Source organism: Brachyhypopomus gauderio, unplaced genomic scaffold, assembly GCF_052324685.1.
Source record: "Brachyhypopomus gauderio isolate BG-103 unplaced genomic scaffold, BGAUD_0.2 sc97, whole genome shotgun sequence".
In the NCBI taxonomy this organism is placed as follows: Eukaryota; Metazoa; Chordata; class Actinopteri; order Gymnotiformes; family Hypopomidae; genus Brachyhypopomus; species Brachyhypopomus gauderio.
This window is the reverse complement of record NW_027506918.1, coordinates 474,189-488,619: the sequence shown is the minus strand read 5'-3', so window position 1 is coordinate 488,619 and position 14,431 is coordinate 474,189.

Genomic DNA, 14,431 nt, shown 5'->3' with positions numbered 1-14,431 from the left:
TAACTGGTTGTCACTAGTCACTAGTTAGCTTTCTCTGCATTCAACTGATACATCAGTTGCTTCCGCTAACTCTAGGGAAGTCCATATTAGGAGATACACACATGTGAGACAAAGTAGCCTGCTGGGAGCCTATGTTTTGGAACATGCTGTGCTAAAGATAACTTGCTTGCTAGAACTGCTGAATTGTGTTTAGGATTGTATATAAGCAGGGGGACTGCCCCCTTGTTCTCAGAGTTATCATGCTTGAATGAGACTCTCATGTCTGTCTCTGTCTTGTGTTTGTCTTTGTCCATTTTATATATTTATGTATTTTAATAAATTAATCATTTTAACCACGTCTGAGTCCTCATCTATTTTCAGAAAAGTTTTCATGCTTTGCAATGAAGAAATGCTTTGCCTACGGACGTAGATGACACGTAGATAAAGCGATTAAACCTGCTACTGAGTTTTTGCAAAATAAATGTTTTGCCATGCGATTTGCCATGTGAAGAGACATATTAACACATTCGAACACCATATGCACTCTGTGTGCTGATAACGACGGTGTTCCCCACAGCAGGGACAAGCGAGCTCCTGTCGACAGCAGACGATACCTGCGAGTCCCGTTCAACGTTATTTGTCATTGGCTGGCTGACGTAAGGCCTTCAGGAGCTAACCACTTAGATCTCCCCCTCAGGTGTGCCGTCCTGAGTCGCGTAGTCCCATCTGGGGTGCCAAGTAGGGGTAATGGGAGATGGGCGGGGTAAGGCAAATTGTTCCCATGCTTTGCAATGAAGAAATGCTTTCGCTAACACATGCTGATACTGTTGATAATGATAGAATGCTTTGCAATGAAGCAAGTTCTGCAAAATCAAGGCGGGGACTGACGGTCGGAGGGGTTCGACTGGTGACGATCGGGAAGGGTCTGGTAAGGCAAACTGTTCCCATGCTTTTCAATAGCCGGGTTTCCATCCAAACTTTTCGAAAAAATTATGCACAATTTCCAAGTTTCGGCAGAAAAAAATGTGAATTAAGCCTTGTTTCCATTCATTACAGTTATGCGAATAAACTTTAGATCACGTGAGAGGACGCCAAACAATCCGTGTATCATTCGTTCATTTGATATTCAACTGAAAATCAAAATCGGAAAATCACAAAAACAATTCATTATTTTGTTTTTCGTTTTAAATATAAAAACAAAAAAACAAACCAGGCTTGTATTTTTCAGTTTTTTATTTGATGAGCCAAACAAAAATAGCTAAATAAAAAATCGGATTCGGAGCCGAACTTGATTTTGATTTTTTTAACTCGTGTGCCCCGGAAGTTACTGATTTCTTTATTCTTCATGGTCTTCGTTTGACTGCGGTAAAGTTTCACGTTCGCATATTCAGAATTCTTTCTTCAATAATAAGTGCCAAAATGTGCAAATTCTCATTTCTGGAAAACAAAATAAATACCTACATCTTTGTTTACTTTGAACCTGTCACGGTGAGGCTGCCCCCTACCGGTCGCCTCCGTCCACAGCGGCTGTTGTTGTTGTTTTGTGATGTCGTGTGCGTCCCTCAGGTGGGCAGAGCCCGTGATCCGTCTCACCTGAGGGTCGTTTGTTTGCCTATATATGTCTTGTCTTTGTACCAGTTGACCGCTGGTCATTATATCCTTAATTTGGATCTATTGCACGAGTTTTGGTTTGCACACTTTCTATTAAACCATCCTTTTTCCCTGAGACTTGGCGTGATCACTTCCTTTTTAGTTGCTCACCCCGCCCATCACAGAACCTACAACTTTGAACCGGCGGACACACGTGCTTTCGCTTGTAAACACTTTTGCACTGTACATGTATTCTGTTTGAGGCAGTCAAACAAAATCCTGGACGATTTTGAGATTCCCCCTGGACATTTTTTAGGTCTCAAAAGTAGGACATGTCCGGGAAAAAGAGGACATCTGGTCACCCTAGCTCTAAGTGAACCGTGCCCACACGGAGAGTGCGCGACTTACGAGGCATACGAGAACACACTTCACAGAAACACTCACGAAGGAATATAAAGGACCACAGCGATTATGAAAGGAAAAATATTTATATAAGTATGAATGCTGAAATAATACAAGGCACAGAAAACACAGCAGAGACTAAAGTAAACGAGCACTACAAAACACAACACCGGACCACCATCAAATAAATATTTAATTAATCTAGAATGTGGTTCCAATATGGTCACATTGTCTATACCAATATAGACAATATGTTCCAATGTCTAAGCTACAATCAGAGTAGAACAAGTAACACTGCAGTGCACTCCCGTGCAAACGAAGACCACGAAGAATAAACATATCAGTAACTTCTGGGGCACACAAATGGGTCAAGTTAAAAAATCTAAATCAAGTTCGGCTTCAAAATGAAAAACAAAATAATGAATTGTTTTTTTGATTTTCCGATTTTGATTTTCAGTTGAATATCAAATGAACGAATTATACACGGATTCCAAACAATAGTGGTTTTTACATCCACCTGGCATCCATTGCGCATTTTTGCACATTGAGGTTTTGAAACATTTTTTTTCTTTTTCTTTTTTTTCTTTTCTATACATGGAGAAGTTAAATTCAAATTTTGCTCTCTCCAGAACTGTTTTTGTATGCATTTGCCATCTTTACATCGCAATCATGTTTGCTCTTCAACGCCGGGCAGGACGAGCACAAGAACATTTATTAAGGGCGGAAATCTCAGTGCGACCACGGCAACATCCGCCATATACCTGATATCATATACATGATACGTCATCGTTTATGCGAAAAACCCTTTTCCATCCAGTTTTTCCGAATTTTGACGATGCGATAGTCTAACTTTTCCACCTCCTCCTAGCGTAAAAATCTTTTTGCGATATTTGGGGCTTTTTTCGAATTTTGGACTTTTTCCATCCAGCTTTTTTCATGCGCAAAAAATCAGTGGATGGAAAACCCTCTAATGAACAAATGCTTTTGCCGACACATGATGATACTGTTGATAATGATAAAATGCTTTGCAATGAAGAAATGCTTTGCCTATGTACATAGATGTCACGCAGATAACGGGATTAAACCTGGTACTGAGTTTCTGAAAATATATGTTCCAATCTCCACTCTTCCGGTTCACCAGGTCCCCTAATCGTTTTTGCAGGGAAAATAGGGGTCCTCGTAGGCGAAGTAAAGCATGGTGTCCTGTATCCCTGCTCTCCCCTCCTGGGGAAGTGTCAACACCCCCCACAGGATGAGCAGGAGTATAGGGGTCATGGTGGGTGATCGTTGACCTTTCTTGACAGTTGTTGTGCTTGGAGTGCGAGCACGCCCACTCTGCACTCCTCCCACTTACCTGAGGCACCCTGAACACCCTCCTTTCACCCTTTAGGAGCTAGGGTGTAACCTACTCCATGCACTCTGCCTCTGTGCTCACCAGCTCTTCCTCCTTTAACTCTTCATGACCACCCAGTCCCCTGGTTTCAGGTTGTGTTGCAGACTTTCCCGTAGCTTAGGCAAGGCCTCTTACACCGACCTGTGAACTAGTGACAAGACAAAAGACAGATTTGCACAATAATTCAGCATGCATTTGGCATTTGGCGGCCTGCCAAATTTTTTAAATCAACATTTTGCTGGTCCAGTGTCAGGAGTCTTGGCTTTTAACAATATATGTATTCATGGCAACGTGTGTCTAATGTCATTTAATTTATTTAATGTAAAAAATATTAAAGTTTTGAAATGAGATCTGATTCATCTTTTGACCTACTGAGTTTAGTCATTCTTCAATCACCACTTTATTTATTTGGCTGAGGTTAACGTGATTGAAACTCTTCCTCCACTCTCTGCTCTCCTGGTTTCTGCCCTTCTTACACACTGTGATCATTCTGTGAACAGTTACTCCAGGAACCAGTGTCACGTGTCTTAGCTTTTTATGACACATTCATGATAACATGCATTTAATGTAATTTCACATCTTCAAATTAAAAATATTAAGATTTTGAAATGAGAACTAATTCATATTTTGACCTACTGAGTTTAGTCATTCTTGTATGACCATTGAACACATCCTAACAGTGATCTGTTCTACAGCTGCAGTACTCTACACTCTGCCAAGACAGAGACAGCTGAGGCAGTTAGATTTGAGGTATAAAATGATGTTGGATCAGGCTAAAATCAGGTTCCTCTCTTAGGGAGTGACCTGTTCTTCATGATGCATTTGTTATTTCTCTGGTCCACCATCAATAAGGCCTTCAATAATCCTCTGAAACTGCCCATTTAAATGCGTTCACCTATCTGCCCACTGCTCAATATGCCATGTTGTGTGCTCGTATTTCTTCTTCCGAATTAATTTGTGTTCTAGATCAGCATTTCTGTGTTTTTAGTTTTCAAATGTAAGAATATGTTTCCTTACATTAGAAATGCTGACGAATTCAATAATCATGTACAAATTGCATACAATTGTAACGACTTGAAATAGAAACCATTTTACATAAGGAATGCTTTCATTATATTTTAATATTTTTTTTCTACATTCACAAAATCAGTATGGGAAACAATAACCTCTTAAATGTATGCTCCTCGTTTGTTTAATCTATCTCTTTTAAACAAAGTGCGCAGCAAACACGCATCGTGAACACAACCTTTTTGAATAAGGAACCAACTTCAGCCGCCGAATAAGGAGCTGCGAATAAGTAACCAAACGAATCTGAAAGTGCAAATAAGTAACCAAACGAATCTGAAAGTGCGAATAAGTAACCAACTTCAGCCTCGTCTCTTCGGCAACGTCCAACCTAGGCCGACCTTGCACTGGGCGGTTTTCCATGGTCCCCAATCCAGACCTTAAGCATTCTACCACTTCACATATATTCCGACATACAACAGTATTAACCTGCATGTTGGTGAAAGCTTGGATATCGCCAAGCCTGTCTAAGATTACTTCACATCTAAGCAATACATAATCTTCGTGCTGGCAATTCGCCAACCTCATAATCTCATTTGCCGTTTCTAGTAAAACGTCAGCCATGTTTCCTCCAAGTATGTCTCGCTGCAGCCTGCAGGAAGGCGGAGTTGGACATCCAACCCCGCCCACATCCAACTCCACCCTCTAATGCGCTCTCGTCTCGTCTCGTCTCGCCAACCCACTACTTCTTCATTCGAGAATAACTGTGTGGCACTTGAAAATAAGCATAATAACTCACAAGTGTTCAAGAGACACGTCGTTGCGCTTAATTTACACATACCTCGTTTACTTTGTGTATCGTTCCACGTATGTTATTCATTATTTTTACTTATTGGGTGGCGAACGTAAAATGTTGACGGGGGGATGTAAAATGGACACAAATTAAGTATTATATCGCGATCGATCGCCAGTGGTTGGCGCCAGAGCGAACTAGTAACTCATTGAATCATAGATGTAGATAAGAGGTAAATAAACTAGATTTTTTTCGGCGTGAGAAATCGGATGTGTGGCGTGAGAGCGTGTGAAGACGGTCAAATGCGTGTGTCTCACGCTCAATGCATGAGAGTTGGCAACTGCCGGAACAGGATCCGGAACTCTTTCATTTTGAAGGGTGAGTTCCGGGAACTGTCTGCCTCGATCCGGTACCTTTCAAGCCTACTAATTATAAGTTATGAAGAAATCAGTCTGCGTTGAACCAATTAATTGAACAAATAATTCTATAAAAGACATTTTTTAACACAATATCCACATTCCTAAATCACATAAGAGCTCTCCTTTTTAGCTATGCCTTTCTGTGTCTCCCCTATAAAGCTAGTTATACTTTCGTGAGTGACCAGCGTGCGACTCCGCACACCTCGTGTGCGTCACATTCTTTGCAGTGTCCTCCTGAAACGATATGTGGTAGTATAAAGAAACACCCCTGAAAAACAGGGGAATGAACATTTACCTGACGAAAATTAATGTTGCTTTGTGTTTCATATTTGAAAAGTGCTGGAATTTAGGCTAAAGTACTTGAAAATGCACTTAAAATGCACTTCTGCACTTAAAACACTTATAAAACACACGTAAATAATTTAAAAGTAATTTATATATATACGAATTGGCTTGTTATTTTGACATTTGTGCACCTAAGCGTTGGGTTTTGTGTGCGATCCGGTGACATTGTTGGCCTCAGTGACCCTGTGTCTCATGCTGCTGTTTGTGTTCCGGCATCGTTTGATTTACAAATTAAGCACTGGGTGTAATAGTAATGTTGGTGTTTAGTGTACTCAAGCAGCCCAGCCCACTTTCGCAAATGGCGACACACCTGAGCAACTCTAGTGATATGGCAGTGTTGTAGAGACCAAGAGTGGCACGATGAACACTATTCTGACCAGCCCCGTCGACAGGGGGGGACAACCGGGTCTGTTGTCCCGGGCCCCAGCGCCAGGGGGGCCCATCAAAGAGCCCAGCAATTTATTTTTATTTAAAGTCTATAATTTTAAATAATCTTGAAATATTTCATTACTATAAATTTCTGTACTCAAAATAAGCTCAATGGCTAAAATATATGTTTTTTTTAACCTATCTGCATATTTTCCATTAAGTGCATACACCCCCACCTCCCATTGAAAAATGGTTTGATCCAGCACCGACTGTAGCCGGCTGGTACCCGCCCAACAGCGGGAAATACAGTGGTGGATAGTTAAAGTAAACAGAAATCTGTAGCGCAGAAAAGAAAGGAAAAACATTTACCTGACGAATGTTAATGTTGCATTGTGTTCCAGGTTTGAAAAGTGCTGGAATTTAGGCTAAAGTACTTGCTTGAAATTGTAACTACTTCGTTTCACAACAAATAGCTGTCTGACTGAACAGTTCCTGTATTACGTTAACAAATACGAGCCTCTTGTAATTCCAGGACAAAACATGAGAACGTGAAGACGTTAAGATTGGGTGTTTTGAAAATAAACAACCATTAAATAATGTGATAAAAAGCGAATTATTTTGAATCATTTTGAATATATGTATAGATATTTAACTTAATTAAAAATGTTTTAAAAAAAGTTTAACGTGCTGGGAAATATTGAAATGGACCTTGAAAGTGACGTACAAGTGCTTTAATTCCACCTTGTAAAGGTGTATGAACACTTCAAACATGACTTTGTTCATTGCGCTGAAGCGCGGCGCGCGAAGTTACAAAATTCGAGAGGTGCACGACCTCGCGAATCAACAGCGCGTGAGGCCCTCGCGCACGGGCGGTGCCATTGCGATTACGTAATTTTCGCCGCGCGGACCCTCGCGCCGCGACGCGTCAAGTATAAACCAGTAAGCTGTCAGAAACAGCTTTTATGTGTGGCTATATTATATACTGCTACAGAGGAAATTCAAATGACGTAAGCGGGGGGGGGGGGCGCATGAAACTTTCTTGTCCCGGGCCCCAGCAAGACTGTCAACGGGCCTGATTCTGACTAATGTCTAAGCACATTATAAAGTTGCCACCACGCACCTCAGGGACATTGACGACGGCTCAGTGTCTTATCATGTGCCTTTCCCTGTGCCTTGTTTTAGTAAAGTTGTAAAGGAACTTTACAACCACTGCTGCTACATTAATATTTATTTTATTGCTGTACCTTTGGGTAAGAGAGTAATGTAATTTCAATCATTTGTATGTCCTGTACATATTCAGAACTGACAATTAAACAAGAAAAATCTAAAAAGATTGTACTAAGACTTAAATTATTCATGTGGGATAATAAAGAAAAACTAATTTTGGTCAATAACGTGAGTGTTTTTCTTGGCATCTGTTAAACTAATTAAAATCTGGAAGTTCTGTTTACTGGGAGCAAAAACAGTCCGAGTTTCGAACGTAACATGGGCGTGGCTTCAGACTTGAGAAGAGGGTGGAGTTGGATGTGGGTGGGGTTGGATGTCCAACTCCAGCAGGTAGCGCCAGTCCTCCTTTTTTATTTTAATTTTATTTTTGTCACATATGACCCGTGCTCGAGTGAAACATTAAATTGCAAATTAAGTGATTTCATTTTATTTTTAATTTTGTCATAATATTTTCACACATGTATGGAAAAAGAAATGGCAAAACGGTGTTTTCATTTCAGTTTTATTATTGGCAGGATTTACCTCCCATATATGATGAGGACAGGGAAGTAAAACAGGTTATTATTGTGAAGAGCGCCACAAATGTGGCTCTGACTGGGGATCACTGGACCTCTGTTAGCATCAAGAATTATCTTGGTGTGACAGCTCATATTATAGATGATGAATGGAAGATCCAGTCATTTGCTTTGAGCATGTAGAAGACCACTTCTAGGCACTATGGAGATGCCTGTGGCAGAGGCCTGGGAAATTAAAGAAATTCTACCATCTAAAATAGTATTAAAAAACATCTTCTGATTTACTTCAGTTCTTATTCTTCCAATTTCCTGAGCAAAACTCCCAAAATTAAACAACATTTTTGGTCAGAATTCCCAGTGTTATGAAAACTGTTTGCTCTGTTTTCTAAAATGCGATTAATTTCAATTAATTAATTAATTACAAAGCTTCTAATTAATTCGATTAATTTTTTTAATTGCATCCCACCCCTAATATATATGAAACATTTTAAAGTAAATATTTACATAATTATGAGAACATGACGTTGATTTTCATTGCACTATACATTCCACACATTACGATACACAGCCACTCCCACACACTATTTTAGCCCACAGGTCCTGCAGGTCCATGTTGAACATTCCTTGAGCCTACAGTCATGGCCAAAAGTTTTGAGAATAATACAAATATTAATTTTTACAAAGTCTACTGCTTCAGTTTTCATAATGTCAATTTGCATATACTCCAGAATGTTATAAAAAGTGATCAGCTTAACAGCAATTAATTGAAAACGACCAATTTTAACAATTGTTTTGACAAAGCAGCAGTTTGTTTAAGAACAAACCTAAACATAATAAAAAGCACTAATAGAAAATAACAATAAGAAAATAAAAAAATACATTAAAAAATTATAAAGCGATTATGTTGGTCTTTTTAGTGAAGAGTTCTGACCGAATCCCACTGGGCATTCGCTCAGGAAGTGCATATCTCTCTCTCTCTCTCTCTCTCTCTCAACTCGCAAAACGTCAAATGTCTAATCTTTTTAGCGTTTGCTTTAATATACTGTACAGAGTAGATACTACGATCAGTTTGGACACCTACATATAGCCTAGGGAACGTTTTTGTCGGGAATCGGCGAGTATTTACATGTATTTGATAGCGGCGTAACATCTGTACGCAGCTCTCTGCGTGCCCATGAGTACGCATTCCAGTGTTTAGTTTTGCGTACAATTTCATACGCATAGGGAGTGACACCGGGTTGGGCCAGATTACTTTTTTTTATTACATCCTGGTGTGTAAAATAATACAGTTAAAAGAGGGTGTTCTCTGTTTTTCACATGACTGTGTATATAAAATACTGACAATAGTTGCCAGCACCTTGTTTTACCTGTATTGCCAGTTATTGTTATAGTAACAATGAACTGAAACAGCAATAAACACTGCAATCTCATATTGCAGTGAAATTCAAATTAGAGGGCAGACGTATTATGAACTGTAACTTACATTACAGAACATACTACAAGATGACCATGTAAAGCTTGTGTGGAGATTTGTTTAGCAAAATGAAAAGCATCTACAAGTTCAAAGACTATGTGTCTTCATTTATCACAATAGGCACACTTTGCAAAGGCAGAATAGGGTAAACGTTCTCCCTATAGAGGGAGAAAGAATCTGTTTATAATACATAGGGAACAGTTCCTTTTGAGCATTTAAAAAGCCATTGAATGTATTTCAAAGCTTTGTGAGCCATACATCATAGTAATGACTTAAGAAATACTGAATAATACGATAACTACCATATGATAAACCACAGTAACCAGAGTAACCTCCATCCCACCCGTTTCTCTGAATTGGAGCTCCTTGTGGATGGTAAATAGGAGACAGTGAAATTTTCTTTGTTATATAGGTTATATATGCTGTATATGTCTTTGATATGTATTTCTTATATATATTTGGATATACCACCTCTATGCCCATTAATTTGGGAGATATGAGTATAGCCAAAGCTAGAATGAAGATTCATTCAGGGTCAAATAATCATCTGGTCAGAATTTGGTTAAACAAACCATGAATATGGACATTAATTATTTTACTTTTACTGCTACTGTTTATGCTTCAGATGACAAAAATCTTGCTTAATACTTAGGCTAATCATTCTACTTTCAGATTGGAGTGGTTGTTGGTATTAGCCTAATGTAGTTTAACCTTATTTACATTGTTTACACTATTTTGGAAAATGTGAAGAACAGACAATCTTTAATAGGGTGGAACCAAGATGATGTTTACGCAGTGTTGTATAAAGTATTAGAGACCCATACTTGAGTAAAAGTAGAAGTACCCTATCAAAAAAGTGACTTCAGTAGAAGTGTTCTTTAAAAATTTTACTTAAGTAGAAGTACAGAAGTATTCAGCATTTTTTGTACTTATGTATTGCAAGTAGTTTATTCTCAAATTTTATTACTCAAGTATTCAATGTAAAAAGTATTGTGTTTTGAATTAATTAAAGAAAGCCGTCATAGTTTGATTATCAATTGTTTTATATATCACTTACAAATCAAAGATGTCAAAGACCACAAATACAAGTGTTCTGTACGTACAAACAAGTAGCAACTTAAAAAACTGGCTTAACTGTGACGCCGGAGGAGGCAGCCGGAGACGTAGGTGGAACTCGCACTTCTCCAGCTTGCAATACAAATGATTGTGCTAGAGCGTGCCCAGGACAGCCCGTACATCATGCACATGTTGGTTTAAGAAGGGTGAATAGATCAGATTGTCGTCGATGTAGGTGACCACACATCTATTCAGATACTCCCTTAAGACCTCATTAATGAATGCCTGGAAGAATGACGGAGCAGAGGCCAAGCCATAAGGCAAGACGCGATACTCATAGTGCCCCGTAGAGGTACTAAACGCCGTCTTCCCTTCATCACCCTCGCGTACGCAAATAAGGTTGTAGGCGCTGCGTAGATCTAGTTTGGTGAAGACTTTAGCCGACCTTAACTGCTCCAGCACCGAAGGCACTAGCGGCAGCGGGTAGGCAAAGTTCACCAAGAGGGAATTGAGCCCTCGGTAATCCACGCATGGCCTCAGACCCACGTCTTTCTTCTTTACGAAGAAGACGCTGGCTGAGGCGGAAGAGGTGGAGGGAGTTATATAGCCCTGCGCGAGAGCCTCCTTTATATACTGACTCATGACCCGTTCCTCTTCCTGAGACAGTGGATAGACTCAGCCGCGCGGTGGCGTCGTGCCTGCCTTAAAGGTGATGTGACAGTCCCATGGCCGGTGTGGTGGTAGCTGGGTGGCCTTGGCAGCGCTAAACACCTCCGCTAGGTCCTGATACGGGGCCAGTATCACTGGAGTGGTGCTGATGTTGGGGCTCTCTACACTGGTGGATTGCGCAAACACACGGGGGGGGAGGGGAGGGGGGGGGGGGGGCCACCGAGAGCCCTGGAGGGGCGCGACCCACTTCAGCAGCCTACCCGTGGACCAGTCGATGACAGGATTGTGTAGCTTAAACCAGGGGAGACCTAACATGAGGGGATGACGTGTGGAAGAGAGGACATAAAAACTTATCTGTTCCCTTTTACCCTGAACAAATAAGGTGACTGGTGCAGTGCGGTAATAAATAAAACCCCCACCCACAGGCCACCCGTCCAGTGCTTGCACCCGGCGAAGCTGCTCCAGTCTTCTCAGGGGCACCCTCAGTTCCTCAGCGATGCTCCTCCTCATGAGGTTCCCCGAGGCTCCCGAGTCCACTAGGGCGAACACATTCAAAGTCATCACCCCGTAAGACACCAAAACACTCTAAGTCAGCAACTGTCCCATTAAGGCGTTACTTACCCTAGCCCGCCCCCTCCTTGGACCGGCATTCCTCGTGAGGGGGGGGGGGGGGGGTGGTAGCACCCATCTCCATGGGTTCAGCAGGAGTGGTCTCACGAGGCGGTGTGAATACGGGAGCCTGCGGGGTACCGGAAGGCGCAGTTCCTCCTCTCCGCTCCTGCAGCAATCTGTCAAAGGTGATGGCCAGGTGTGCCACCTGGTTAAAGTCAAGCTCCTCGGGCCGACAGGTTAGTTCAGCTCTCAGCTCGGGCTTCAGTCGCACCAGGAACACGTTGATGAGAGCGGCGTCGTTCCACCCGATCCTGGCGGCCAGGGTCCGAAGTTCCAGCACGTGATCGGCGGCGCTACGGTTTCCCTCCCCCAGCTGCAGCAGGCTCTGGCCGCAGGACCTCCCTCGGCGAGGGTGGTTGAAAACCGCCTTCAACTCGCGGATGAAGTTGTCATAGACCCGCGTACAGGGAGCTTCCCTGTTAATCTGGGCCGCTCCCCAATCCAGCGCCCTGCTATTCAGGCGGGACACAACAAAGGAGACCTTCTCTGTCTCCCCGAGATGAGGCAGGCTGTCGAAGTACAGCCAACACTGGACCAGGAATCCCTCACAGCGCTCGGGGTCCCCTCCATAATACTCGGGCAGAGAAATCGATGTCCTGGCTGGCACGGTCCGTGCTGGCACCTGCACAGACAAAGCCTGCATACACATCGACAGATTCGTCATAAGCGCACGGAGCTCCTGGTGTTCCTGCTGTTGCTTGCCAAGGACGACTCCTTGGTGAGCAAGAACTTCCAGGGGCGAAGCTCCCTCTCCTCCGTGACGTGATTCTGTGACGCCGGAGGCATCGGGACAGAGGCAGCCGGAGATGTAGGTGGAACGATTCTCCATCGTGCAACAACGAAAACAAGCAACGCAAACTAGAATGCTCTCAGTAAACAAAGGACGATAGCAGCGGGTAAAGCAGCGCTTGAGAGGACCAGTGAAGCTCCTAGAGGCAATGTGCAGCACTGGACTGAACGACCTGCGGGCTTAAAAAGACCAACGTAATTGTGTACAGGTGTATCAGTACTCAGGAGAATGCGATGGTGGGAGTGGTTGCGTGCTCGGGGGTGTGTGCTGGGATCGGCTGCTGGCCGGGATGCGCGCCCTCCTGTGGCGACCCGGCCCCCTCACCGTGACATTAACACTTCGTACACAAAAAACAGATACGTCGTAGGTTTGACCCAGAAGTACAAGTTCGACTTAATTTAGCTGAGAAAACAAGGTGTATTTTGGACGTAAAATCCGTCCATCGGATTCTAAGGGTGAGCCTACTGCCCTGTGTTTAATAATAAATGCCCTTACCCTATAAAAACACTACACTATAAAAATGGGCACATAAATAATCAGCACGAATAGACACAAGGCTTATTGTTGCTAAAAACACAACTTGGTGTGACGTCGCCTTTATTGCCAGCTAATGTTAAGTGAAAACTGCAGCACACCATGAACATAATTAGGTTAGTTAGCTAAGATATCTAACCTAACTAGCGCTTACTGCGCTCTTCTGCTGTTACCAAACACGGTACTATCTCTTTTAATGAGATAAAAAGTTAATTATTTTGAATAATTTCGAGTATATGTGTGAATACTGAAAATGGACCTTCAAAGTGCCGTACAAGTGCATGAATTCCACCTTGTAACTTCGCACGCACAAAAATCGAGAGGTGCACGACCTCGCGACGCGACCGCGCACGTGGCCAATGCGCGTGGGCGGAGCCACCGCGATTGCGTCATTTTTGCTGCGCGGACCCTTGCAGGAGTCACGACGTGTCAAGTGAACCTAGATTACGAAGCTCAAGTGTTCAGTGAAGGCAGCAACAGAGTAAACGAGACGCGACCGGAGCATGCGCAGTTTTCTCATTAGACACCCTGATCGCTTGACCTGGTGACAGCGCCAGCTAACATGTATATAATTGTAACGAGTGACTATACAGCACGTAAAAAATGTATTGGAGTAAAAGTATTAAACTGATGGAAAATATGTAGTGAAGTAAAAGTGGAAGTAGGAGAATAAAACAATACTCCAGTAAAGTACAGATACAGCATTTTAGTACTTAAGTACAGTAGTGAAGTAGTTCTACTTTGATACTATACAGCTCTGAGTTTAAGTGCAACCAGAGGCACTTCAAAATGTGCCCAGTTATCAATTAAACATACTTTTGTTTCATTTGCATAGGGAGTGACACCGGGTTGGGCCAGATTACTTTTTTTTATTACATCCTGGTGTGTAAAACAATACAGTTAAAAGAGGGTGTTCTCTGTTTTCCACATGACTGTGTATATAAAATACTGACAATAGTTGCCAGCAGCTTGTTTTACCTGTACTGCCAGTTATTGTTATGGTAACAATAAACTGAGGAAACAAAGAAAAAGAACAGATCTACACTTAAAACAGTACATGTTTAAATCCCATTCATTGTGTCCTAAACTTCTAAGTACACACGGTTTCCAGAGAAGCAGGATTTTTTTCTTGGTCATTCATCAGATGTTCAAATGCTTTTGAAGGAGATGAATCCAGTTTGTGTTTCAAAGAGTAGTTA